We start from the raw sequence: 25,822 nt of genomic DNA on the forward strand, positions 1-25,822 counted from the left end.
TCAAATGGTATAGCGCTCGCTTAGCATGCGAGAGGTAGCGGGATCGATGCCTGCATTCTCCATTCTGCTTTTTCCTGGGCTCCAATCTTCACATTCAGCACTTGTGGCAACCAGCTGACAACGTCTTGCCTTGCGCTCCCATCTCCAGTGCTGGAGGCTGTCAAATGCTTTGCAGCACGGCAGCAAGCAAAGCGGCTGGATTTTGGCGCGCAACGAGAGCGGAAAGGTCAAGTGAGTGATGGCAAAAGAAAGCACAGTGGGCACACTGCCTTCTCTGAGGATCGAACTCAGGTCCTTCAGATTATGAGACTGACGCACTGCCTACTGCGCTAAGAAGGCACTGCCATGCAGCGCGCCCAAGTAGACCAAGTTGCAAAGTGTTCCCAAGCCGCAGGACAAAGTCGACACAAAACTCTCAGCCAGCCAGGAGTCAAAGCTATCAGCTTCCCATCCCCAGACAGACGGCTTATCCATTACAGCATTGGCCCAGGCTGTGGAGAGCAGCTGGCCGTTCACAGTCCCACAGCACAGCGGCAGCAATGGCTAGGCCAAGGCCTGAGCGGCAAACCATCAGCAAGCACTTTTGTCACTTCCCTTCCGTAGCTCAGCTGCTGCGGCGCAGGACTGTAGAGGAAAGCAGAGCAAAATCATCCTTAGGCCGCTGCTTAAATTCACACTTGAAGGAGTATGTGCTTTCTTAGAGTAAGCGTGTAGTAAGCAGCAATTAGCTGAAGGTAGCGCTCTTAACTTGACAAGTCGATGGCTGCTCAACTTGTTGCCGCCAAGGCACGGGATCCCTCGTTTCCTGTCTGCAAACTGCCTGCACGCGACTGTTTCACTTCCGCAGTTTCATCTGCTGGCCAGCAGGGGTTCGTCTTTGCTCCCCCAGAATATATAATATTCCATAAAAATTTGCAACCCTTTTCTATGCAATGTACATTTGCAAAACACAGCAAAAATAGTGTTGGCGCATACAGCCCGAGGGGGTCTTACACAGGTGCCGGCCACTCGGTAAACTATGGCGGGAGGACCCCCTTACACAGTGGTCTTTCTCCATGGAGCCTTTGGAGCGGCTGCCCCAAGCTTTACTGCATCCCACAGCACGTAGTCCTGGACCTCGGAACGTGCCAGCGAGCGAAACTCAAGTCGTGGACAACTCTTTGCACTGGAAGAATTGGGATCGGAATTCCTCCTCCCCACCCCCACCTCCCGCCCCCCGACTGGACTTTAAAACTGGACTTTGTGGAGTATGGGGAAGGAACCCCAACCCTCACGGACAATAGTACTGTGAATGAGAGCCAAAACCTTACACAAAGCACACAGAGGCAGGCTGCATTCCGATGGATCAATTTCAAACATTCCAACATCACAACAGAACTGATAGTGTCAAAGGACTGGAATTTGGGACATTATCATAACAGTGACACAGCATAACTGCCGTCATGTAACACAATTAAGTAATTAGGGAGGCCATTCTTACAACTAACCGGCCCCAGGCCACAGCATTCACTCCTGTCGAGGCAGGAGAGAAACCTTTTCATGTATATCAGCTCTGGAGCCTGGAATACCTCACCCTGGTGGAGTTTATTGTTCTCGGTCATAGAAATAACATCAACATAAGTGGATCTGTCTGGACCAGGCAGGTAACTGACGAAAGAGATTAAAAGGCGCTAAGCGCTCACCATCCAGCAGGATGGCTCCAGGTGATGTGTTTATGATATTTCGATAAGGATCATCATGAAAAGGACAAGATCGAAGAGTTTGGCACTGCAGTCAAGAAGGAGGGTCAGGAAGAGTCAACCTGGCTCGTGGACCTACAAATTCTCACCTCATGGAGGATTGTAAGTTATCAGCCAAATGTGAGGGGTATTTGGGGCTGAGAGTTGAAAGCAATTTTAAGTGTGACAAAGAAATCCTGGGAGGGTTTGGGGTTTTGAATTGAGTGAGTTTGGGGCAGAAGTGTGGGCTTTTGCTTGTGGGTTTTCGGAAAAGGTGCGTCTTAAAAGTGGTGGTGACTTGTGTGTTTGGGTGGGAGCCGAGCCGAGCCGAGGTTAAATGGTGGAGGGATTTAAATCGGTCTAAGCAAGCAAGGTGTCGTGTGGCGTCCTTTACATTCGTTTCGAGGTCTTTGTATCAGGGTATTAGGGGGGTCTTAATAAAGAAGTTTACGGTTCCGCCCAACCCTGTGCCTGTGCAATTTGTCCTTTCTAAAATCCTAAAGAACCATCAGTAAGGGGGGTAAACAGGAGCAGGAAGCTCTCACAAAGAACGAGCAGCAGGTTTCAGGCAGACCAAAGTGCGCCTTTCAGCTAGTTGATGGTCCTCCAGCAAGAGTTGATGCTTACCTGGGGTGTGCGTCCAGTTTTTTTTTATTTCCAAAATATACTTTATTCATAAATATCTGTAAAAATTACATTGCCAAACAGTTTCCAAACAGCACCAAAAATACAAACATTGCAAGGGAGATCAATTTCCTTCAATACTGTCATGAGTTTCTTCCCAACCCTTCCGTTTCACAATTGTCATGTCAATTACAGTTTTACATTTACGGCAATTGAGAATATTAACGATACAGTTCGAGGGGTGCGTCCAGTTTGAGCAGCATGGCAGGCAAAACCTCAGCACTCACTGGAAAGCAAAAGAAGTCTTGTGTCAGTCAGACAGGGCTCTCGACTGCTCCCCCACACTCGTGGCGACTGCTAGTTTCCGCTCACCAGCTTTTCCTTGCGCCAGCTGGGGCTCTTCTGGGCTTCTTTCATGGTTATTGGAGCTGGCCGGTCCTGCCGCTGCTAACTTGCTGCTGCTGGAGGGACCTGCTGATTGAAGCAAAGCACTGACTGCGTTCAGGCAGCGAGCCAAGCCCAAGCCCAAGCCCAAGCCGCATTTCCCTGCAGCTCAAGGAGCAACTTGGAGACAGCTGCTATGGGGCTGTTGTGAAAGAATCTGGGCTCAGCAGTCTTAGCCAAGCTGGGGAATTAGCTCAAATGGTAGAGTGCTTGCTTAGCATGCGAGAGGTAGTGGGGTCGATGCCTGCATTCTCCATTCTGCTTTTTCCTGGGCTCCAATCTTCACATTCAGCACTTGTGGCAACCAGCTGACAACGTCTTGCCTTGCGCTCCCATCTCCAGTGCTGGAGGCTGTCAAATGCTTTGCAGCACGGCAGCAAGCAAAGCGGCTGGATTTTGGCGCACAACGAGAGCGGAAAGGTCAAGTGAGTGATGGCAAAAGAAAGCACAGTGGGCACACTGCCTTCTCTGAGGATCGAACTCAGGACCTTCAGATTATGAGACTGACGCGCTGCCTACTGCGCTAAGAAGGCACTGCCATGCAGCACGCCCAAGTAGACCAAGTTGCAAAGTGTTCCCAAGCCGCAGGACAAAGTCGACACAAAACTCTCAGCCAGCCAGGAGTCAAAGCTATCAGCTTCCCATCCCCAGACAGACGGCTTATCCATTACAGCATTGGCCCAGGCTGTGGAGAGCAGCTGGCCGTTCACAGTCCCACAGCACAGCGGCAGCAATGGCTAGGCCAAGGCCTGAGCGGCAAACCATCAGCAAGCACTTTTGTCACTTCCCTTCCGTAGCTCAGCTGCTGCGGCGCAGGACTGTAGAGGAAAGCAGAGCAAAATCATCCTTAGGCCGCTGCTTAAATTCACACTTGAAGGAGTATGTGCTTTTTTAGAGTAAGCGTGTAGTAAGCAGCAATTAGCTGAAGGTAGCGCTCTTAACTTGACAAGTCGATGGCTGCTCAACGTGTTGCCGCCAAGGCACGGGATCCCTCGTTTCCTGTCTGCAAACTGCCTGCACGCGACTGTTTCACTTCCGCACTTTCATCTGCTGGCCAGCAGGGGTTCGTCTTTGCTCCCCCAGAATATATAATATTCCATAAAAATTTGCAACCCTTTTCTATGCAATGTACATTTGCAAAACACAGCAAAAATAGTGTTGGCGCATACAGCCCGAGGGGGTCTTACACAGGTGCCGGCCACTCGGTAAACTATGGCGGGAGGACCCCCTTACACAGTGGTCTTTCTCCATGGAGCCTTTGGAGCGGCTGCCCCAAGCTTTACTGCATCCCACAGCACGTAGTCCTGGACCTCGGAACGTGCCAGCGAGCGAAACTCAAGTCGTGGACAACTCTTTGCACTGGAAGAATTGGGATCGGAATTCCTCCTCCCCACCCCCACCTCCCGCCCCCCGACTGGACTTTAAAACTGGACTTTGTGGAGTATGGGGAAGGAACCCCAACCCTCACGGACAATAGTACTGTGAATGAGAGCCAAAACCTTACACAAAGCACACAGAGGCAGGCTGCATTCCGATGGATCAATTTCAAACATTCCAACATCACAACAGAACTGATAGTGTCAAAGGACTGGAATTTGGGACATTATCATAACAGTGACACAGCATAACTGCCGTCATGTAACACAATTAAGTAATTAGGGAGGCCATTCTTACAACTAACCGGCCCCAGGCCACAGCATTCACTCCTGTCGAGGCAGGAGAGAAACCTTTTCATGTATATCAGCTCTGGAGCCTGGAATACCTCACCCTGGTGGAGTTTATTGTTCTCGGTCATGGAAATAACATCAACATAAGTGGATCTGTCTGGACCAGGCAGGTAACTGACGAAAGAGATTAAAAGGCGCTAAGCGCTCACCATCCAGCAGGATGGCTCCAGGTGATGTGTTTATGATATTTCGATAAGGATCATCATGAAAAGGACAAGATCGAAGAGTTTGGCACTGCAGTCAAGAAGGAGGGTCAGGAAGAGTCAACCTGGCTCGTGGACCTACAAATTCTCACCTCATGGAGGATTGTAAGTTATCAGCCAAATGTGAGGGGTATTTGGGGCTGAGAGTTGAAAGCAATTTTAAGTGTGACAAAGAAATCCTGGGAGGGTTTGGGGTTTTGAATTGAGTGAGTTTGGGGCAGAAGTGTGGGCTTTTGCTTGTGGGTTTTCGGAAAAGGTGCGTCTTAAAAGTGGTGGTGACTTGTGTGTTTGGGTGGGAGCCGAGCCGAGCCGAGGTTAAATGGTGGAGGGATTTAAATCGGTCTAAGCAAGCAAGGTGTCGTGTGGCGTCCTTTACATTCGTTTCGAGGTCTTTGTATCAGGGTGTTAGGGGGGTCTTAATAAAGAAGTTTACGGTTCCGCCCAACCCTGTGCCTGTGCAATTTGTCCTTTCTAAAATCCTAAAGAACCATCAGTAAGGGGGGTAAACAGGAGCAGGAAGCTCTCACAAAGAACGAGCAGCAGGTTTCAGGCAGACCAAAGTGCGCCTTTCAGCTAGTTGATGGTCCTCCAGCAAGAGTTGATGCTTACCTGGGGTGTGCGTCCAGTTTTTTTTTATTTCCAAAATATACTTTATTCATAAATATCTGTAAAAATTACATTGCCAAACAGTTTCCAAACAGCACCAAAAAATACAAACATTGCAAGGGAGATCAGTTTCCTTCAATACTGTCATGAGTTTCTTCCCAACCCTTCCGTTTCACAATTGTCATGTCAATAACAGTTTTACATTTACAGCAATTGAGAATATTAACGATACAGTTCGAGGGGTGCGTCCAGTTTGAGCAGCATGGCAGGCAAAACCTCAGCACTCACTGGAAAGCAAAAGAAGTCTTGTGTCAGTCAGACAGGGCTCTCGACTGCTCCCCCACACTCGTGGCGACTGATAGTTTCCGCTCACCAGCTTTTCCTTGCGCCAGCTGGGGCTCTTCTGGGCTTCTTTCATGGTTATTGGAGCTGGCCGGTCCTGCCGCTGCTAACTTGCTGCTGCTGGAGGGACCTGCTGATTGAAGCAAAGCACTGACTGCGTTCAGGCAGCGAGCCAAGCCCAAGCCCAAGCCGCATTTCCCTGCAGCTCAAGGAGCAACTTGGAGACAGCTGCTATGGGGCTGTTGTGAAAGAATCTGGGCTCAGCAGTCTTAGCCAAGCTGGGGAATTAGCTCAAATGGTAGAGCGCTTGCTTAGCATGCGAGAGGTAGCGGGATCGATGCCTGCATTCTCCATTCTGCTTTTTCCTGGGCTCCAATCTTCACATTCAGCACTTGTGGCAACCAGCTGACAACGTCTTGCCTTGCGCTCCCATCTCCAGTGCTGGAGGCTGTCAAATGCTTTGCAGCACGGCAGCAAGCAAAGCGGCTGGATTTTGGCGCGCAACGAGAGCGGAAAGGTCAAGTGAGTGATGGCAAAAGAAAGCACAGTGGGCACACTGCCTTCTCTGAGGATCGAACTCAGGTCCTTCAGATTATGAGACTGACGCACTGCCTACTGCGCTAAGAAGGCACTGCCATGCAGCACGCCCAAGTAGACCAAGTTGCAAAGTGTTCCCAAGCCGCAGGACAAAGTCGACACAAAACTCTCAGCCAGCCAGGAGTCAAAGCTATCAGCTTCCCATCCCCAGACAGACGTCTTATCCATTACAGCATTGGCCCAGGCTGTGGAGAGCAGCTGGCCGTTCACAGTCCCACAGCACAGCGGCAGCAATGGCGAGGCCAAGGCCTGAGCGGCAAACCATCAGCAAGCACTTTTGTCACTTCCCTTCCGTAGCTCAGCTGCTGCGGCGCAGGACTGTAGAGGAAAGCAGAGCAAAATCATCCTTAGGCCGCTGCTTAAATTCACACTTGAAGGAGTATGTGCTTTTTTAGAGTAAGCGTGTAGTAAGCAGCAATTAGCTGAAGGTAGCGCTCTTAACTTGACAAGTCGATGGCTGCTCAACGTGTTGCCGCCAAGGCACGGGATCCCTCGTTTCCTGTCTGCAAACTGCCTGCACGCGACTGTTTCACTTCCGCAGTTTCATCTGCTGGCCAGCAGGGGTTCGTCTTTGCTCCCCCAGAATATATAATATTCCATAAAAATTTGCAACCCTTTTCTATGCAATGTACATTTGCAAAACACAGCAAAAATAGTGTTGGCGCATACAGCCCGAGGGGGTCTTACACAGGTGCCGGCCACTCGGTAAACTATGGCGGGAGGACCCCCTTACACAGTGGTCTTTCTCCATGGAGCCTTTGGAGCGGCTGCCCCAAGCTTTACTGCATCCCACAGCACGTAGTCCTGGACCTCGGAACGTGCCAGCGAGCGAAACTCAAGTCGTGGACAACTCTTTGCACTGGAAGAATTGGGATCGGAATTCCTCCTCCCCACCCCCACCTCCCGCCCCCCGACTGGACTTTAAAACTGGACTTTGTGGAGTATGGGGAAGGAACCCCAACCCTCACGGACAATAGTACTGTGAATGAGAGCCAAAACCTTACACAAAGCACACAGAGGCAGGCTGCATTCCGATGGATCAATTTCAAACATTCCAACATCACAACAGAACTGATAGTGTCAAAGGACTGGAATTTGGGACATTATCATAACAGTGACACAGCATAACTGCCGTCATGTAACACAATTAAGTAATTAGGGAGGCCATTCTTACAACTAACCGGCCCCAGGCCACAGCATTCACTCCTGTCGAGGCAGGAGAGAAACCTTTTCATGTATATCAGCTCTGGAGCCTGGAATACCTCACCCTGGTGGAGTTTATTGTTCTCGGTCATGGAAATAACATCAACATAAGTGGATCTGTCTGGACCAGGCAGGTAACTGACGAAAGAGATTAAAAGGCGCTAAGCGCTCACCATCCAGCAGGATGGCTCCAGGTGATGTGTTTATGATATTTCGATAAGGATCATCATGAAAAGGACAAGATCGAAGAGTTTGGCACTGCAGTCAAGAAGGAGGGTCAGGAAGAGTCAACCTGGCTCGTGGACCTACAAATTCTCACCTCATGGAGGATTGTAAGTTATCAGCCAAATGTGAGGGGTATTTGGGGCTGAGAGTTGAAAGCAATTTTAAGTGTGACAAAGAAATCCTGGGAGGGTTTGGGGTTTTGAATTGAGTGAGTTTGGGGCAGAAGTGTGGGCTTTTGCTTGTGGGTTTTCGGAAAAGGTGCGTCTTAAAAGTGGTGGTGACTTGTGTGTTTGGGTGGGAGCCGAGCCGAGCCGAGGTTAAATGGTGGAGGGATTTAAATCGGTCTAAGCAAGCAAGGTGTCGTGTGGCGTCCTTTACATTCGTTTCGAGGTCTTTGTATCAGGGTGTTAGGGGGGTCTTAATAAAGAAGTTTACGGTCCCGCCCAACCCTGTGCCTGTGCAATTTGTCCTTTCTAAAATCCTAAAGAACCATCAGTAAGGGGGGTAAACAGGAGCAGGAAGCTCTCACAAAGAACGAGCAGCAGGTTTCAGGCAGACCAAAGTGCGCCTTTCAGCTAGTTGATGGTCCTCCAGCAAGAGTTGATGCTTACCTGGGGTGTGCGTCCAGTTTTTTTTTATTTCCAAAATATACTTTATTCATAAATATCTGTAAAAATTACATTGCCAAACAGTTTCCAAACAGCACCAAAAAATACAAACATTGCAAGGGAGATCAGTTTCCTTCAATACTGTCATGAGTTTCTTCCCAACCCTTCCGTTTCACAATTGTCATGTCAATTACAGTTTTACATTTACAGCAATTGAGAATATTAACGATACAGTTCGAGGGGTGCGTCCAGTTTGAGCAGCATGGCAGGCAAAACCTCAGCACTCACTGGAAAGCAAAAGAAGTCTTGTGTCAGTCAGACAGGGCTCTCGACTGCTCCCCCACACTCGTGGCGACTGCTAGTTTCCGCTCACCAGCTTTTCCTTGCGCCAGCTGGGGCTCTTCTGGGCTTCTTTCATGGTTATTGGAGCTGGCCGGTCCTGCCGCTGCTAACTTGCTGCTGCTGGAGGGACCTGCTGATTGAAGCAAAGCACTGACTGCGTTCAGGCAGCGAGCCAAGCCCAAGCCCAAGCCGCATTTCCCTGCAGCTCAAGGAGCAACTTGGAGACAGCTGCTATGGGGCTGTTGTGAAAGAATCTGGGCTCAGCAGTCTTAGCCAAGCTGGGGAATTAGCTCAAATGGTAGAGCGCTTACTTAGCATGCGACAGGTAGCGGGATCGATGCCTGCATTCTCCATTCTGCTTTTTCCTGGGCTCCAATCTTCACATTCAGCACTAGTGGCAACCAGCTGACAACGTCTTGCCTTGCGCTCCCATCTCCAGTGCTGGAGGCTGTCAAATGCTTTGCAGCACGGCAGCAAGCAAAGCGGCTGGATTTTGGCGCGCAACGAGAGCGGAAAGGTCAAGTGAGTGATGGCAAAAGAAAGCACAGTGGGCACACTGCCTTCTCTGAGGATCGAACTCAGGACCTTCAGATTATGAGACTGACGCGCTGCCTACTGCGCTAAGAAGGCACTGCCATGCAGCACGCCCAAGTAGACCAAGTTGCAAAGTGTTCCCAAGCTGCAGGACAAAGTCGACACAAAACTCTCAGCCAGCCAGGAGTCAAAGCTATCAGCTTCCCATCCCCAGACAGACGTCTTATCCATTACAGCATTGGCCCAGGCTGTGGAGAGCAGCTGGCCGTCCACAGTCCCACAGCACAGCGGCAGCAATGGCGAGGCCAAGGCCTGAGCGGCAAACCATCAGCAAGCACTTTTGTCACTTCCCTTCCGTAGCTCAGCTGCTGCGGCGCAGGACTGTAGAGGAAAGCAGAGCAAAATCATCCTTAGGCCGCTGCTTAAATTCACACTTGAAGGAGTATGTGCTTTTTTAGAGTAAGCGTGTAGTAAGCAGCAATTAGCTGAAGGTAGCGCTCTTAACTTGACAAGTCGATGGCTGCTCAACGTGTTGCCGCCAAGGCACGGGATCCCTCGTTTCCTGTCTGCAAACTGCCTGCACGCGACTGTTTCACTTCCGCAGTTTCATCTGCTGGCCAGCAGGGGTTCGTCTTTGCTCCCCCAGAATATATAATATTCCATAAAAATTTGCAACCCTTTTCTATGCAATGTACATTTGCAAAACACAGCAAAAATAGTGTTGGCGCATACAGCCCGAGGGGGTCTTACACAGGTGCCGGCCACTCGGTAAACTATGGCGGGAGGACCCCCTTACACAGTGGTCTTTCTCCATGGAGCCTTTGGAGCGGCTGCCCCAAGCTTTACTGCATCCCACAGCACGTAGTCCTGGACCTCGGAACGTGCCAGCGAGCGAAACTCAAGTCGTGGACAACTCTTTGCACTGGAAGAATTGGGATCGGAATTCCTCCTCCCCACCCCCACCTCCCGCCCCCCGACTGGACTTTAAAACTGGACTTTGTGGAGTATGGGGAAGGAACCCCAACCCTCACGGACAATAGTACTGTGAATGAGAGCCAAAACCTTACACAAAGCACACAGAGGCAGGCTGCATTCCGATGGATCAATTTCAAACATTCCAACATCACAACAGAACTGATAGTGTCAAAGGACTGGAATTTGGGACATTATCATAACAGTGACACAGCATAACTGCCGTCATGTAACACAATTAAGTAATTAGGGAGGCCATTCTTACAACTAACCGGCCCCAGGCCACAGCATTCACTCCTGTCGAGGCAGGAGAGAAACCTTTTCATGTATATCAGCTCTGGAGCCTGGAATACCTCACCCTGGTGGAGTTTATTGTTCTCGGTCATGGAAATAACATCAACATAAGTGGATCTGTCTGGACCAGGCAGGTAACTGACGAAAGAGATTAAAAGGCGCTAAGCGCTCACCATCCAGCAGGATGGCTCCAGGTGATGTGTTTATGATATTTCGATAAGGATCATCATGAAAAGGACAAGATCGAAGAGTTTGGCACTGCAGTCAAGAAGGAGGGTCAGGAAGAGTCAACCTGGCTCGTGGACCTACAAATTCTCACCTCATGGAGGATTGTAAGTTATCAGCCAAATGTGAGGGGTATTTGGGGCTGAGAGTTGAAAGCAATTTTAAGTGTGACAAAGAAATCCTGGGAGGGTTTGGGGTTTTGAATTGAGTGAGTTTGGGGCAGAAGTGTGGGCTTTTGCTTGTGGGTTTTCGGAAAAGGTGCGTCTTAAAAGTGGTGGTGACTTGTGTGTTTGGGTGGGAGCCGAGCCGAGCCGAGGTTAAATGGTGGAGGGATTTAAATCAGTCTAAGCAAGCAAGGTGTCGTGTGGCGTCCTTTACATTCGTTTCGAGGTCTTTGTATCAGGGTGTTAGGGGGGTCTTAATAAAGAAGTTTACGGTCCCGCCCAACCCTGTGCCTGTGCAATTTGTCCTTTCTAAAATCCTAAAGAACCATCAGTAAGGGGGGTAAACAGGAGCAGGAAGCTCTCACAAAGAACGAGCAGCAGGTTTCAGGCAGACCAAAGTGCGCCTTTCAGCTAGTTGATGGTCCTCCAGCAAGAGTTGATGCTTACCTGGGGTGTGCGTCCAGTTTTTTTTTTTTTTATTTCCAAAATATACTTTATTCATAAATATCTGTAAAAATTACATTGCCAAACAGTTTCCAAACAGCACCAAAAAATACAAACATTGCAAGGGAGATCAGTTTCCTTCAATACTGTCATGAGTTTCTTCCCAACCCTTCCGTTTCACAATTGTCATGTCAATTACAGTTTTACATTTACAGCAATTGAGAATATTAACGATACAGTTCGAGGGGTGCGTCCAGTTTGAGCAGCATGGCAGGCAAAACCTCAGCACTCACTGGAAAGCAAAAGAAGTCTTGTGTCAGTCAGACAGGGCTCTCGACTGCTCCCCCACACTCGTGGCGACTGCTAGTTTCCGCTCACCAGCTTTTCCTTGCGCCAGCTGGGGCTCTTCTGGGCTTCTTTCATGGTTATTGGAGCTGGCCGGTCCTGCCGCTGCTAACTTGCTGCTGCTGGAGGGACCTGCTGATTGAAGCAAAGCACTGACTGCGTTCAGGCAGCGAGCCAAGCCCAAGCCCAAGCCGCATTTCCCTGCAGCTCAAGGAGCAACTTGGAGACAGCTGCTATGGGGCTGTTGTGAAAGAATCTGGGCTCAGCAGTCTTAGCCAAGCTGGGGAATTAGCTCAAATGGTAGAGCGCTTGTTTAGCATGCGAGAGGTAGCGGGATCGATGCCTGCATTCTCCATTCTGCTTTTTCCTGGGCTCCAATCTTCACATTCAGCACTTGTGGCAACCAGCTGACACCGTCTTGCCTTGCGCTCCCATCTCCAGTGCTGGAGGCTGTCAAATGCTTTGCAGCACGGCAGCAAGCAAAGCGGCTGGATTTTGGCGCGCAACGAGAGCGGAAAGGTCAAGTGAGTGATGGCAAAAGAAAGCACAGTGGGCACACTGCCTTCTCTGAGGATCGAACTCAGGACTTTCAGATTATGAGACTGACGCGCTGCCTACTGCACTAAGAAGGCACTGCCATGCAGCACGCCCAAGTAGACCAAGTTGCAAAGTGTTCCCAAGCCGCAGGACAAAGTCGACACAAAACTCTCAGCCAGCCAGGAGTCAAAGCTATCAGCTTCCCATCCCCAGACAGACGTCTTATCCATTACAGCATTGGCCCAGGCTGTGGAGAGCAGCTGGCCGTTCACAGTCCCACAGCACAGCGGCAGCAATGGCGAGGCCAAGGCCTGAGCGGCAAACCATCAGCAAGCACTTTTGTCACTTCCCTTCCGTAGCTCAGCTGCTGCGGCGCAGGACTGTAGAGGAAAGCAGAGCAAAATCATCCTTAGGCCGCTGCTTAAATTCACACTTGAAGGAGTATGTGCTTTTTTAGAGTAAGCGTGTAGTAAGCAGCAATTAGCTGAAGGTAGCGCTCTTAACTTGACAAGTCGATGGCTGCTCAACGTGTTGCCGCCAAGGCACGGGATCCCTCGTTTCCTGTCTGCAAACTGCCTGCACGCGACTGTTTCACTTCTGCAGTTTCATCTGCTGGCCAGCAGGGGTTCGTCTTTGCTCCCCCAGAATATATAATATTCCATAAAAATTTGCAACCCTTTTCTATGCAATGTACATTTGCAAAACACAGCAAAAATAGTGTTGGCGCATACAGCCCGAGGGGGTCTTACACAGGTGCCGGCCACTCGGTAAACTATGGCGGGAGGACCCCCTTACACAGTGGTCTTTCTCCATGGAGCCTTTGGAGCGGCTGCCCCAAGCTTTACTGCATCCCACAGCACGTAGTCCTGGACCTCGGAACGTGCCAGCGAGCGAAACTCAAGTCGTGGACAACTCTTTGCACTGGAAGAATTGGGATCGGAATTCCTCCTCCCCACCCCCACCTCCCGCCCCCCGACTGGACTTTAAAACTGGACTTTGTGGAGTATGGGGAAGGAACCCCAACCCTCACGGACAATAGTACTGTGAATGAGAGCCAAAACCTTACACAAAGCACACAGAGGCAGGCTGCATTCCGATGGATCAATTTCAAACATTCCAACATCACAACAGAACTGATAGTGTCAAAGGACTGGAATTTGGGACATTATCATAACAGTGACACAGCATAACTGCCGTCATGTAACACAATTAAGTAATTAGGGAGGCCATTCTTACAACTAACCGGCCCCAGGCCACAGCATTCACTCCTGTCGAGGCAGGAGAGAAACCTTTTCACGTATATCAGCTCTGGAGCCTGGAATACCTCACCCTGGTGGACTTTATTGTTCTCGGTCATGGAAATAACATCAACATAAGTGGATCTGTCTGGACCAGGCAGGTAACTGACGAAAGAGATTAAAAGGCGCTAAGCGCTCACCATCCAGCAGGATGGCTCCAGGTGATGTGTTTATGATATTTCGATAAGGATCATCATGAAAAGGACAAGATCGAAGAGTTTGGCACTGCAGTCAAGAAGGAGGGTCAGGAAGAGTCAACCTGGCTCGTGGACCTACAAATTCTCACCTCATGGAGGATTGTAAGTTATCAGCCAAATGTGAGGGGTATTTGGGGCTGAGAGTTGAAAGCAATTTTAAGTGTGACAAAGAAATCCTGGGAGGGTTTGGGGTTTTGAATTGAGTGAGTTTGGGGCAGAAGTGTGGGCTTTTGCTTGTGGGTTTTCGGAAAAGGTGCGTCTTAAAAGTGGTGGTGACTTGTGTGTTTGGGTGGGAGCCGAGCCGAGCCGAGCCGAGGTTAAATGGTGGAGGGATTTAAATCGGTCTAAGCAAGCAAGGTGTCGTGTGGCGTCCTTTACATTCGTTTCGAGGTCTTTGTATCAGGGTGTTAGGGGGGTCTTAATAAAGAAGTTTATGGTTCCGCCCAACCCTGTGCCTGTGCAATTTGTCCTTTCTAAAATCCTAAAGAACCATCAGTAAGGGGGGTAAACAGGAGCCGGAAGCTCTCACAAAGAACGAGCAGCAGGTTTCAGGCAGACCAAAGTGCGCCTTTCAGCTAGTTGATGGTCCTCCAGCAAGAGTTGATGCTTACCTGGGGTGTGCGTCCAGTTTTTTTTTTTATTTCCAAAATATACTTTATTCATAAATATCTGTAAAAATTACATTGCCAAACAGTTTCCAAACAGCACCAAAAAATACAAACATTGCAAGGGAGATCAGTTTCCTTCAATACTGTCATGAGTTTCTTCCCAACCCTTCCGTTTCACAATTGTCATGTCAATTACAGTTTTACATTTACAGCAATTGAGAACATTAACGATACAGTTCGAGGGGTGCGTCCAGTTTGAGCAGCATGGCAGGCAAAACCTCAGCACTCACTGGAAAGCAAAAGAAGTCTTGTGTCAGTCAGACAGGGCTCTCGACTGCTCCCTCACACTCGTGGCGGCTGCTAGTTTCCGCTCACCAGCTTTTCCTTGCGCCAGCTGGGGCTCTTCTGGGCTTCTTTCATGGTTATTGGAGCTGGCCGGTCCTGCCGCTGCTAACTTGCTGCTGCTGGAGGGACCTGCTGATTGAAGCAAAGCACTGACTGCGTTCAGGCAGCGAGCCAAGCCCAAGCCCAAGCCCAAGCCCAAGCCGCATTTCCCTGCAGCTCAAGGAGCAACTTGGAGACAGCTGCTATGGGGCTGTTGTGAAAGAATCTGGGCTCAGCAGTCTTAGCCAAGATGGGGAATTAGCTCAAATGGTCGAGCGCTTGCTTAGCATGTGAGAGGTAGCGGGATCGATGCCTGCATTCTCCATTCTGCTTTTTCCTGGGCTCCAATCTTCACATTCAGCACTTGTGGCAAGCAGCTGACAACGTCTTGCCTTGCGCTCCCATCTCCAGTGCTGGAGGCTGTCAAATGCTTTGCAGCACTGCAGCAAGCAAAGCGGCTGGATTTTGGCACGCAACGAGAGCGGAAAGGTCAAGTGAGTGATGGCAAAAGAAAGCACAGTGGGCACACTGCCTTCTCTGAGGATCGAACTCAGGACCTTCAGATTATGAGACTGACGCGCTGCCTACTGCGCTAAGAAGGCACTGCCATGCAGCACGCCCAAGTAGACCAAGTTGCAAAGTGTTCCCAAGCCGCAGGACAAAGTCGACACAAAACTCTCAGCCAGCCAGGAGTCAAAGCTATCAGCTTCCGATCCCCAGACAGACGTCTTATCCATTACAGCATTGGCCCAGGCTGTGGAGAGCAGCTGGCCGTTCACAGTCCCACAGCACAGCGGCAGCAATGGCTAGGCCAAGGCCTGAGCGGCAAACCATCAGCCAGCACTTTTGTCACTTCCCTTCCGTAGCTCAGCTGCTGCGGCGCAGGACTGTAGAGGAAAGCAGAGCAAAATCATCCTTTGGCCGCTGCTTAAATTCACACTTGAAGGAGTATGTGCTTTTTTAGAGTAAGCGTGTAGTAAGCAGCAATTAGCTGAAGGTAGCGCTCTTAACTTGACAAGTCGATGGCTGCTCAACGTGTTGCCGCCAAGGCACGGGATCCCTCGTTTCCTGTCTGCAAACTGCCTGCACGCGACTGTTTCACTTCCGCAGTTTCATCTGCTGGCCAGCAGGGGTTCGTCTTTGCTCCCCCAGAATATATAATATTCCATAAAAATTTGCAACCCTTTTCTATGCAATGTACATTTGCAAAACGCAGCAAAAATAGTGTTGGCGCATACAGCCCGAGGGGGTCTTACACGGGTGCCGGCCACTCGGTAAACTATGGCGGGAGGACCCCCTTACACAGTGGTCTTTCTCCATGGAGCCTTTGGAGCGGCTGCCCCAAGCTTTACTGCATCCCACAGCACGTAGTCCTGGACCTCGGAACGTGCCAGCGAGCGAAACTCAAGTCGTGGACGACTCTTTGCACTGGAAGAATTGGGATCGGAATTCCTCCTCCCCACCCCCACCTCCCGCCCCCCGCCCCCCGACTGGACTTTAAAACTGGACTTTATGGAGTATGGGGAAGGAACCCCAACCCTCACGGACAATAGTACTGTGAATGAGAGCCAAAACCTTACACAAAGCACACAGACGCAGGCTGCATTCCGATGGATCAATTTCAAACATTCCAACATCACAACAGAACTGATAGTGTCAAAGGACTGGAATTTGGGACATTATCATAACAGTGACACAGCATAACTGCCGTCATGTAACACAATTAAGTAATTAGGGAGGCCATTCTTACAACTAACCGGCCCCAGGCCACAGCATTCACTCCTGTCGAGGCAGGAGAGAAACCTTTTCACGTATATCAGCTCTGGAGCCTGGAATACCTCACCCTGGTGGAGTTTATTGTTCTCGGTCATGGAAATAACATCAACATAAGTGGATCTGTCTGGACCAGGCAGGTAACTGACGAAAGAGATTAAAAGGTGCTAAGCGCTCACCATCCAGCAGGATGGCTCCAGGTGATGTGTTTATGATATTTCGATAAGGATCATCATGAAAAGGACAAGATCGAAGAGTTTGGCACTGCAGTCAAGAAGGAGGGTCAGGAAGAGTCAACCTGGCTCGTGGACCTACAAATTCTCACCTCATGGAGGATTGTAAGTTATCAGCCAAATGTGAGGGGTATTTGGGGCTGAGAGTTGAAAGCAATTTTAAGTGTGACAAAGAAATCCTGGGAGGGTTTGGGGTTTTGAATTGAGTGAGTTTGGGGCAGAAGTGTGGGCTTTTGCTTGTGGGTTTTCGGAAAAGGTGCGTCTTAAAAGTGGTGGTGACTTGTGTGTTTGGGTGGGAGCCGAGCCGAGCCGAGCCGAGGTTAAATGGTGGAGGGATTTAAATCGGTCTAAGCAAGCAAGGTGTTGTGTGGCGTCCTTTACATTCGTTTCGAGGTCTTTGTATCAGGGTGTTAGGGGGGTCTTAATAAAGAAGTTTATGGTTCCGCCCAACCCTGTGCCTGTGCAATTTGTCCTTTCTAAAATCCTAAAGAACCATCAGTAAGGGGGGTAAACAGGAGCCGGAAGCTCTCACAAAGAACGAGCAGCAGGTTTCAGGCAGACCAAAGTGCGCCTTTCAGCTAGTTGATGGTCCTCCAGCAAGAGTTGATGCTTACCTGGGGTGTGCGTCCAGTTTTTTTTTTTATTTCCAAAATATACTTTATTCATAAATATCTGTAAAAATTACATTGCCAAACAGTTTCCAAACAGCACCAAAAAATACAAACATTGCAAGGGAGATCAGTTTCCTTCAATACTGTCATGAGTTTCTTCCCAACCCTTCCGTTTCACAATTGTCATGTCAATTACAGTTTTACATTTACAGCAATTGAGAACATTAACGATACAGTTCGAGGGGTGCGTCCAGTTTGAGCAGCATGGCAGGCAAAACCTCAGCACTCACTGGAAAGCAAAAGAAGTCTTGTGTCAGTCAGACAGGGCTCTCGACTGCTCCCTCACACTCGTGGCGGCTGCTAGTTTCCGCTCACCAGCTTTTCCTTGCGCCAGCTGGGGCTCTTCTGGGCTTCTTTCATGGTTATTGGAGCTGGCCGGTCCTGCCGCTGCTAACTTGCTGCTGCTGGAGGGACCTGCTGATTGAAGCAAAGCACTGACTGCGTTCAGGCAGTGAGCCAAGCCCAAGCCCAAGCCCAAGCCCAAGCCGCATTTCCCTGCAGCTCAAGGAGCAACTTGGAGACAGCTGCTATGGGGCTGTTGTGAAAGAATCTGGGCTCAGCAGTCTTAGCCAAGCTGGGGAATTAGCTCAAATGGTAGAGTGCTTGCTTAGCATGTGAGAGGTAGTGGGATCGATGCCTGCATTCTCCATTCTGCTTTTTCCTGGGCTCCAATCTTCACATTCAGCACTTGTGGCAAGCAGCTGACAACGTCTTGCCTTGCGCTCCCATCTCCAGTGCTGGAGGCTGTCAAATGCTTTGCAGCACTGCAGCAAGCAAAGCGGCTGGATTTTGGCACGCAACGAGAGCGGAAAGGTCAAGTGAGTGATGGCAAAAGAAAGCACAGTGGGCACACTGCCTTCTCTGAGGATCGAACTCAGGACCTTCAGATTATGAGACTGACGCGCTGCCTACTGCGCTAAGAAGGCACTGCCATGCAGCACGCCCAAGTAGACCAAGTTGCAAAGTGTTCCCAAGCCGCAGGACAAAGTCGACACAAAACTCTCAGCCAGCCAGGAGTCAAAGCTATCAGCTTCCCATCCCCAGACAGACGTCTTATCCATTACAGCATTGGCCCAGGCTGTGGAGAGCAGCTGGCCGTTCACAGTCCCACAGCACAGCGGCAGCAATGGCTAGGCCAAGGCCTGAGCGGCAAACCATCAGCCAGCACTTTTGTCACTTCCCTTCCGTAGCTCAGCTGCTGCGGCGCAGGACTGTAGAGGAAAGCAGAGCAAAATCATCCTTTGGCCGCTGCTTAAATTCACACTTGAAGGAGTATGTGCTTTTTTAGAGTAAGCGTGTAGTAAGCAGCAATTAGCTGAAGGTAGCGCTCTTAACTTGACAAGTCGATGGCTGCTCAACGTGTTGCCGCCAAGGCACGGGATCCCTCGTTTCCTGTCTGCAAACTGCCTGCACGCGACTGTTTCACTTCCGCAGTTTCATCTGCTGGCCAGCAGGGGTTCGTCTTTGCTCCCCCAGAATATATAATATTCCATAAAAATTTGCAACCCTTTTCTATGCAATGTACATTTGCAAAACGCAGCAAAAATAGTGTTGGCGCATACAGCCCGAGGGGGTCTTACACGGGTGCCGGCCACTCGGTAAACTATGGCGGGAGGACCCCCTTACACAGTGGTCTTTCTCCATGGAGCCTTTGGAGCGGCTGCCCCAAGCTTTACTGCATCCCACAGCACGTAGTCCTGGACCTCGGAACGTGCCAGCGAGCGAAACTCAAGTCGTGGACGACTCTTTGCACTGGAAGAATTGGGATCGGAATTCCTCCTCCCCACCCCCACCTCCCGCCCCCCGCCCCCCGACTGGACTTTAAAACTGGACTTTATGGAGTATGGGGAAGGAACCCCAACCCTCACGGACAATAGTACTGTGAATGAGAGCCAAAACCTTACACAAAGCACACAGACGCAGGCTGCATTCCGATGGATCAATTTCAAACATTCCAACATCACAACAGAACTGATAGTGTCAAAGGACTGGAATTTGGGACATTATAATAACAGTGACACAGCATAACTGCCGTCATGTAACACAATTAAGTAATTAGGGAGGCCATTCTTACAACTAACCGGCCCCAGGCCACAGCATTCACTCCTGTCGAGGCAGGAGAGAAACCTTTTCACGTATATCAGCTCTGGAGCCTGGAATACCTCACCCTGGTGGAGTTTATTGTTCTCGGTCATGGAAATAACATCAACATAAGTGGATCTGTCTGGACCAGGCAGGTAACTGACGAAAGAGATTAAAAGGTGCTAAGCGCTCACCATCCAGCAGGATGGCTCCAGGTGATGTGTTTATGATATTTCGATAAGGATCATCATGAAAAGGACAAGATCGAAGAGTTTGGCACTGCAGTCAAGAAGGAGGGTCAGGAAGAGTCAACCTGGCTCGTGGACCTACAAATTCTCACCTCATGGAGGATTGTAAGTTATCAGCCAAATGTGAGGGGTATTTGGGGCTGAGAGTTGAAAGCAATTTTAAGTGTGACAAAGAAATCCTGGGAGGGTTTGGGGTTTTGAATTGAGTGAGTTTGGGGCAGAAGTGTGGGCTTTTGCTTGTGGGTTTTCGGAAAAGGTGCGTCTTAAAAGTGGTGGTGACTTGTGTGTTTGGGTGGGAGCCGAGCCGAGCCGAGCCGAGGTTAAATGGTGGAGGGATTTAAATCGGTCTAAGCAAGCAAGGTGTCGTGTGGCGTCCTTTACATTCGTTTCGAGGTCTTTGTATCAGGGTGTTAGGGGGGTCTTAATAAAGAAGTTTATGGTTCCGCCCAACCCTGTGCCTGTGCAATTTGTCCTTTCTAAAATCCTAAAGAACCATCAGTAAGGGGGGTAAACAGGAGCCGGAAGCTCTCACAAAGAACGAGCAGCAGGTTTCAGGCAGACCAAAGTGCGCCTTTCAGCTAGTTGATGGTCCTCCAGCAAGAGTTGATGCTTACCTGGGGTGTGCGTCCAGTTTTTTTTTTTATTTCCAAAATATACTTTATTCATAAATATCTGTAAAAATTACATTGCCAAACAGTTTCCAAACAGCACCAAAAAATACAAACATTGCAAGGGAGATCAGTTTCCTTCAATACTGTCATGAGTTTCTTCCCAACCCTTCCGTTTCACAATTGTCATGTCAATTACAGTTTTACATTTACAGCAATTGAGAACATTAACGATACAGTTCGAGGGGTGCGTCCAGTTTGAGCAGCATGGCAGGCAAAACCTCAGCACTCACTGGAAAGCAAAAGAAGTCTTGTGTCAGTCAGACAGGGCTCTCGACTGCTCCCTCACACTCGTGGCGGCTGCTAGTTTCCGCTCACCAGCTTTTCCTTGCGCCAGCTGGGGCTCTTCTGGGCTTCTTTCATGGTTATTGGAGCTGGCCGGTCCTGCCGCTGCTAACTTGCTGCTGCTGGAGGGACCTGCTGATTGAAGCAAAGCACTGACTGCGTTCAGGCAGTGAGCCAAGCCCAAGCCCAAGCCGCATTTCCCTGCAGCTCAAGGAGCAACTTGGAGACAGCTGCTATGGGGCTGTTGTGAAAGAATCTGGGCTCAGCAGTCTTAGCCAAGCTGGGGAATTAGCTCAAATGGTAGAGCGCTCGCTTAGCATGTGAGAGGTAGCGGGATCGATGCCTGCATTCTCCATTCTGCTTTTTCCTGGGCTCCAATCTTCACATTCAGCACTTGTGGCAACCAGCTGACAACGTCTTGCCTTGCGCTCCCATCTCCAGTGCTGGAGGCTGTCAAATGCTTTGCAGCACTGCAGCAAGCAAAGCGGCTGGATTTTGGCACGCAACGAGAGCGGAAAGGTCAAGTGAGTGATGGCAAAAGAAAGCACAGTGGGCACACTGCCTTCTCTGAGGATCGAACTCAGGACCTTCAGATTATGAGACTGACGCGCTGCCTACTGCGCTAAGAAGGCGCTAAGAAGGCACTGCCATGCAGCACGCCCAAGTAGACCAAGTTGCAAAGTGTTCCCAAGCCGCAGGACAAAGTCGACACAAAACTGTCAGCCAGCCAGGAGTCAAAGCTATCAGCTTCCCATCCCCAGACAGACGTCTTATCCATTACAGCATTGGCCCAGGCTGTGGAGAGCAGCTGGCCGTTCACAGTCCCACAGCACAGCGGCAGCAATGGCTAGGCCAAGGCCTGAGCGGCAAACCATCAGCAAGCACTTTTGTCACTTCCCTTCCGTAGCTCAGCTGCTGCGGCGCAGGACTGTAGAGGAAAGCAGAGCAAAATCATCCTTAGGCCGCTGCTTAAATTCACACTTGAAGGAGTATGTGCTTTTTTAGAGTAAGCGTGTAGTAAGCAGCAATTAGCTGAAGGTAGCGCTCTTAACTTGACAAGTCGATGGCTGCTCAACGTGTTGCCGCCAAGGCACGGGATCCCTCGTTTCCTGTCTGCAAACTGCCTGCACGCGACTGTTTCACTTCCGCAGTTTCATCTGCTGGCCAGCAGGGGTTCGTCTTTGCTCCCCCAGAATATATAATATTCCATAAAAATTTGCAACCCTTTTCTATGCAATGTACATTTGCAAAACGCAGCAAAAATAGTGTTGGCGCATACAGCCCGAGGGGGTCTTACACGGGTGCCGGCCACTCGGTAAACTATGGCGGGAGGACCCCCTTACACAGTGGTCTTTCTCCATGGAGCCTTTGGAGCGGCTGCCCCAAGCTTTACTGCATCCCACAGCACGTAGTCCTGGACCTCGGAACGTGCCAGCGAGCGAAACTCAAGTCGTGGACGACTCTTTGCACTGGAAGAATTGGGATCGGAATTCCTCCTCCCCACCCCCACCTCCCGCCCCCCGCCCCCCGACTGGACTTTAAAACTGGACTTTATGGAGTATGGGGAAGGAACCCCAACCCTCACGGACAATAGTACTGTGAATGAGAGCCAAAACCTTACACAAAGCACACAGACGCAGGCTGCATTCCGATGGATCAATTTCAAACATTCCAACATCACAACAGAACTGATAGTGTCAAAGGACTGGAATTTGGGACATTATCATAACAGTGACACAGCATAACTGCCGTCATGTAACACAATTAAGTAATTAGGGAGGCCATTCTTACAACTAACCGGCCCCAGGCCACAGCATTCACTCCTGTCGAGGCAGGAGAGAAACCTTTTCACGTATATCAGCTCTGGAGCCTGGAATACCTCACCCTGGTGGAGTTTATTGTTCTCGGTCATGGAAATAACATCAACATAAGTGGATCTGTCTGGACCAGGCAGGTAACTGACGAAAGAGATTAAAAGGTGCTAAGCGCTCACCATCCAGCAGGATGGCTCCAGGTGATGTGTTTATGATATTTCGATAAGGATCATCATGAAAAGGACAAGATCGAAGAGTTTGGCACTGCAGTCAAGAAGGAGGGTCAGGAAGAGTCAACCTGGCTCGTGGACCTACAAATTCTCACCTCATGGAGGATTGTAAGTTATCAGCCAAATGTGAGGGGTATTTGGGGCTGAGAGTTGAAAGCAATTTTAAGTGTGACAAAGAAATCCTGGGAGGGTTTGGGGTTTTGAATTGAGTGAGTTTGGGGCAGAAGTGTGGGCTTTTGCTTGTGGGTTTTCGGAAAAGGTGCGTCTTAAAAGTGGTGGTGACTTGTGTGTTTGGGTGGGAGCCGAGCCGAGCCGAGCCGAGGTTAAATGGTGGAGGGATTTAAATCGGTCTAAGCAAGCAAGGTGTCGTGTGGCGTCCTTTACATTCGTTTCGAGGTCTTTGTATCAGGGTGTTAGGGGGGTCTTAATAAAGAAGTTTATGGTTCCGCCCAACCCTGTGCCTGTGCAATTTGTCCTTTCTAAAATCCTAAAGAACCATCAGTAAGGGGGGTAAACAGGAGCCGGAAGCTCTCACAAAGAACGAGCAGCAGGTTTCAGGCAGACCAAAGTGCGCCTTTCAGCTAGTTGATGGTCCTCCAGCAAGAGTTGATGCTTACCTGGGGTGTGCGTCCAGTTTTTTTTTTTATTTCCAAAATATACTTTATTCATAAATATCTGTAAAAATTACATTGCCAAACAGTTTCCAAACAGCACCAAAAAATACAAACATTGCAAGGGAGATCAGTTTCCTTCAATACTGTCATGAGTTTCTTCCCAACCCTTCCGTTTCACAATTGTCATGTCAATTACAGTTTTACATTTACAGCAATTGAGAACATTAACGATACAGTTCGAGGGGTGCGTCCAGTTTGAGCAGCATGGCAGGCAAAACCTCAGCACTCACTGGAAAGCAAAAGAAGTCTTGTGTCAGTCAGACAGGGCTCTCGACTGCTCCCTCACACTCGTGGCGGCTGCTAGTTTCCGCTCACCAGCTTTTCCTTGCGCCAGCTGGGGCTCTTCTGGGCTTCTTTCATGGTTATTGGAGCTGGCCGGTCCTGCCGCTGCTAACTTGCTGCTGCTGGAGGGACCTGCTGATTGAAGCAAAGCACTGACTGCGTTCAGGCAGTGAGCCAAGCCCAAGCCCAAGCCGCATTTCCCTGCAGCTCAAGGAGCAACTTGGAGACAGCTGCTATGGGGCTGTTGTGAAAGAATCTGGGCTCAGCAGTCTTAGCCAAGCTGGGGAATTAGCTCAAATGGTAGAGCGCTCGCTTAGCATGTGAGAGGTAGCGGGATCGATGCCTGCATTCTCCATTCTGCTTTTTCCTGGGCTCCAATCTTCACATTCAGCACTTGTGGCAAGCAGCTGACAACGTCTTGCCTTGCGCTCCCATCTCCAGTGCTGGAGGCTGTCAAATGCTTTGCAGCACTGCAGCAAGCAAAGCGGCTGGATTTTGGCACGCAACGAGAGCGGAAAGGTCAAGTGAGTGATGGCAAAAGAAAGCACAGTGGGCACACTGCCTTCTCTGAGGATCGAACTCAGGACCTTCAGATTATGAGACTGACGCGCTGCCTACTGCGCTAAGAAGGCACTGCCATGCAGCACGCCCAAGTAGACCAAGTTGCAAAGTGTTCCCAAGCCGCAGGACAAAGTCGACACAAAACTCTCAGCCAGCCAGGAGTCAAAGCTATCAGCTTCCCATCCCTAGACAGACGTCTTATCCATTACAGCATTGGCCCAGGCTGTGGAGAGCAGCTGGCCGTTCACAGTCCCACAGCACAGCGGCAGCAATGGCTAGGCCAAGGCCTGAGCGGCAAACCATCAGCCAGCACTTTTGTCACTTCCCTTCCGTAGCTCAGCTGCTGCGGCGCAGGACTGTAGAGGAAAGCAGAGCAAAATCATCCTTTGGCCGCTGCTTAAATTCACACTTGAAGGAGTATGTGCTTTTTTAGAGTAAGCGTGTAGTAAGCAGCAATTAGCTGAAGGTAGCGCTCTTAACTTGACAAGTCGATGGCTGCTCAACGTGTTGCCGCCAAGGCACGGGATCCCTCGTTTCCTGTCTGCAAACTGCCTGCACGCGACTGTTTCACTTCCGCAGTTTCATCTGCTGGCCAGCAGGGGTTCGTCTTTGCTCCCCCAGAATATATAATATTCCATAAAAATTTGCAACCCTTTTCTATGCAATGGACATTTGCAAAACGCAGCAAAAATAGTGTTGGCGCATACAGCCCGAGGGGGTCTTACACGGGTGCCGGCCACTCGGTAAACTATGGCGGGAGGACCCCCTTACACAGTGGTCTTTCTCCATGGAGCCTTTGGAGCGGCTGCCCCAAGCTTTACTGCATCCCACAGCACGTAGTCCTGGACCTCGGAACGTGCCAGCGAGCGAAACTCAAGTCGTGGACGACTCTTTGCACTGGAAGAATTGGGATCGGAATTCCTCCTCCCCACCCCCACCTCCCGCCCCCCGCCCCCCGACTGGACTTTAAAACTGGACTTTATGGAGTATGGGGAAGGAACCCCAACCCTCACGGACAATAGTACTGTGAATGAGAGCCAAAACCTTACACAAAGCACACAGACGCAGGCTGCATTCCGATGGATCAATTTCAAACATTCCAACATCACAACAGAACTGATAGTGTCAAAGGACTGGAATTTGGGACATTATCATAACAGTGACACAGCATAACTGCCGTCATGTAACACAATTAAGTAATTAGGGAGGCCATTCTTACAACTAACCGGCCCCAGGCCACAGCATTCACTCCTGTCGAGGCAGGAGAGAAACCTTTTCACGTATATCAGCTCTGGAGCCTGGAATACCTCACCCTGGTGGAGTTTATTGTTCTCGGTCATGGAAATAACATCAACATAAGTGGATCTGTCTGGACCAGGCAGGTAACTGACGAAAGAGATTAAAAGGTGCTAAGCGCTCACCATCCAGCAGGATGGCTCCAGGTGATGTGTTTATGATATTTCGATAAGGATCATCATGAAAAGGACAAGATCGAAGAGTTTGGCACTGCAGTCAAGAAGGAGGGTCAGGAAGAGTCAACCTGGCTCGTGGACCTACAAATTCTCACCTCATGGAGGATTGTAAGTTATCAGCCAAATGTGAGGGGTATTTGGGGCTGAGAGTTGAAAGCAATTTTAAGTGTGACAAAGAAATCCTGGGA

General features: G+C 49.9%; 9 non-coding genes across 9 annotated transcripts; all 9 read right to left on the reverse strand.

The window, feature by feature from the left end:
- Window positions 1-266: 266 nt before the first annotated feature.
- Window positions 267-339, reverse strand: trnam-cau (transfer RNA methionine (anticodon CAU)). Its single transcript has one exon. It is a non-coding gene; the product is annotated as a tRNA-Met (tRNA).
- A 2,907-nt stretch (window positions 340-3,246) lies between these two features.
- trnam-cau (transfer RNA methionine (anticodon CAU)) lies at window positions 3,247-3,319 on the reverse strand. Its single transcript has one exon. It is a non-coding gene; the product is annotated as a tRNA-Met (tRNA).
- A 2,902-nt stretch (window positions 3,320-6,221) lies between these two features.
- On the reverse strand, window positions 6,222-6,294 carry trnam-cau (transfer RNA methionine (anticodon CAU)). Its single transcript has one exon. It is a non-coding gene; the product is annotated as a tRNA-Met (tRNA).
- Window positions 6,295-9,196: 2,902 nt separating this feature from the next.
- trnam-cau (transfer RNA methionine (anticodon CAU)) lies at window positions 9,197-9,269 on the reverse strand. Its single transcript has one exon. It is a non-coding gene; the product is annotated as a tRNA-Met (tRNA).
- A 2,907-nt stretch (window positions 9,270-12,176) lies between these two features.
- Window positions 12,177-12,249, reverse strand: trnam-cau (transfer RNA methionine (anticodon CAU)). Its single transcript has one exon. It is a non-coding gene; the product is annotated as a tRNA-Met (tRNA).
- Window positions 12,250-15,170: 2,921 nt separating this feature from the next.
- trnam-cau (transfer RNA methionine (anticodon CAU)) lies at window positions 15,171-15,243 on the reverse strand. Its single transcript has one exon. It is a non-coding gene; the product is annotated as a tRNA-Met (tRNA).
- A 2,928-nt stretch (window positions 15,244-18,171) lies between these two features.
- trnam-cau (transfer RNA methionine (anticodon CAU)) lies at window positions 18,172-18,244 on the reverse strand. Its single transcript has one exon. It is a non-coding gene; the product is annotated as a tRNA-Met (tRNA).
- A 2,916-nt stretch (window positions 18,245-21,160) lies between these two features.
- trnam-cau (transfer RNA methionine (anticodon CAU)) lies at window positions 21,161-21,233 on the reverse strand. The gene has a single exon. It is a non-coding gene; the product is annotated as a tRNA-Met (tRNA).
- Window positions 21,234-24,160: 2,927 nt separating this feature from the next.
- Window positions 24,161-24,233, reverse strand: trnam-cau (transfer RNA methionine (anticodon CAU)). Its single transcript has one exon. It is a non-coding gene; the product is annotated as a tRNA-Met (tRNA).
- Between the last annotated feature and the right edge of the window lie 1,589 nt (window positions 24,234-25,822).

This window comes from Heterodontus francisci, chromosome 5, assembly GCF_036365525.1.
Source record: "Heterodontus francisci isolate sHetFra1 chromosome 5, sHetFra1.hap1, whole genome shotgun sequence".
Lineage (NCBI taxonomy): Eukaryota > Metazoa > Chordata > Chondrichthyes > Heterodontiformes > Heterodontidae > Heterodontus > Heterodontus francisci.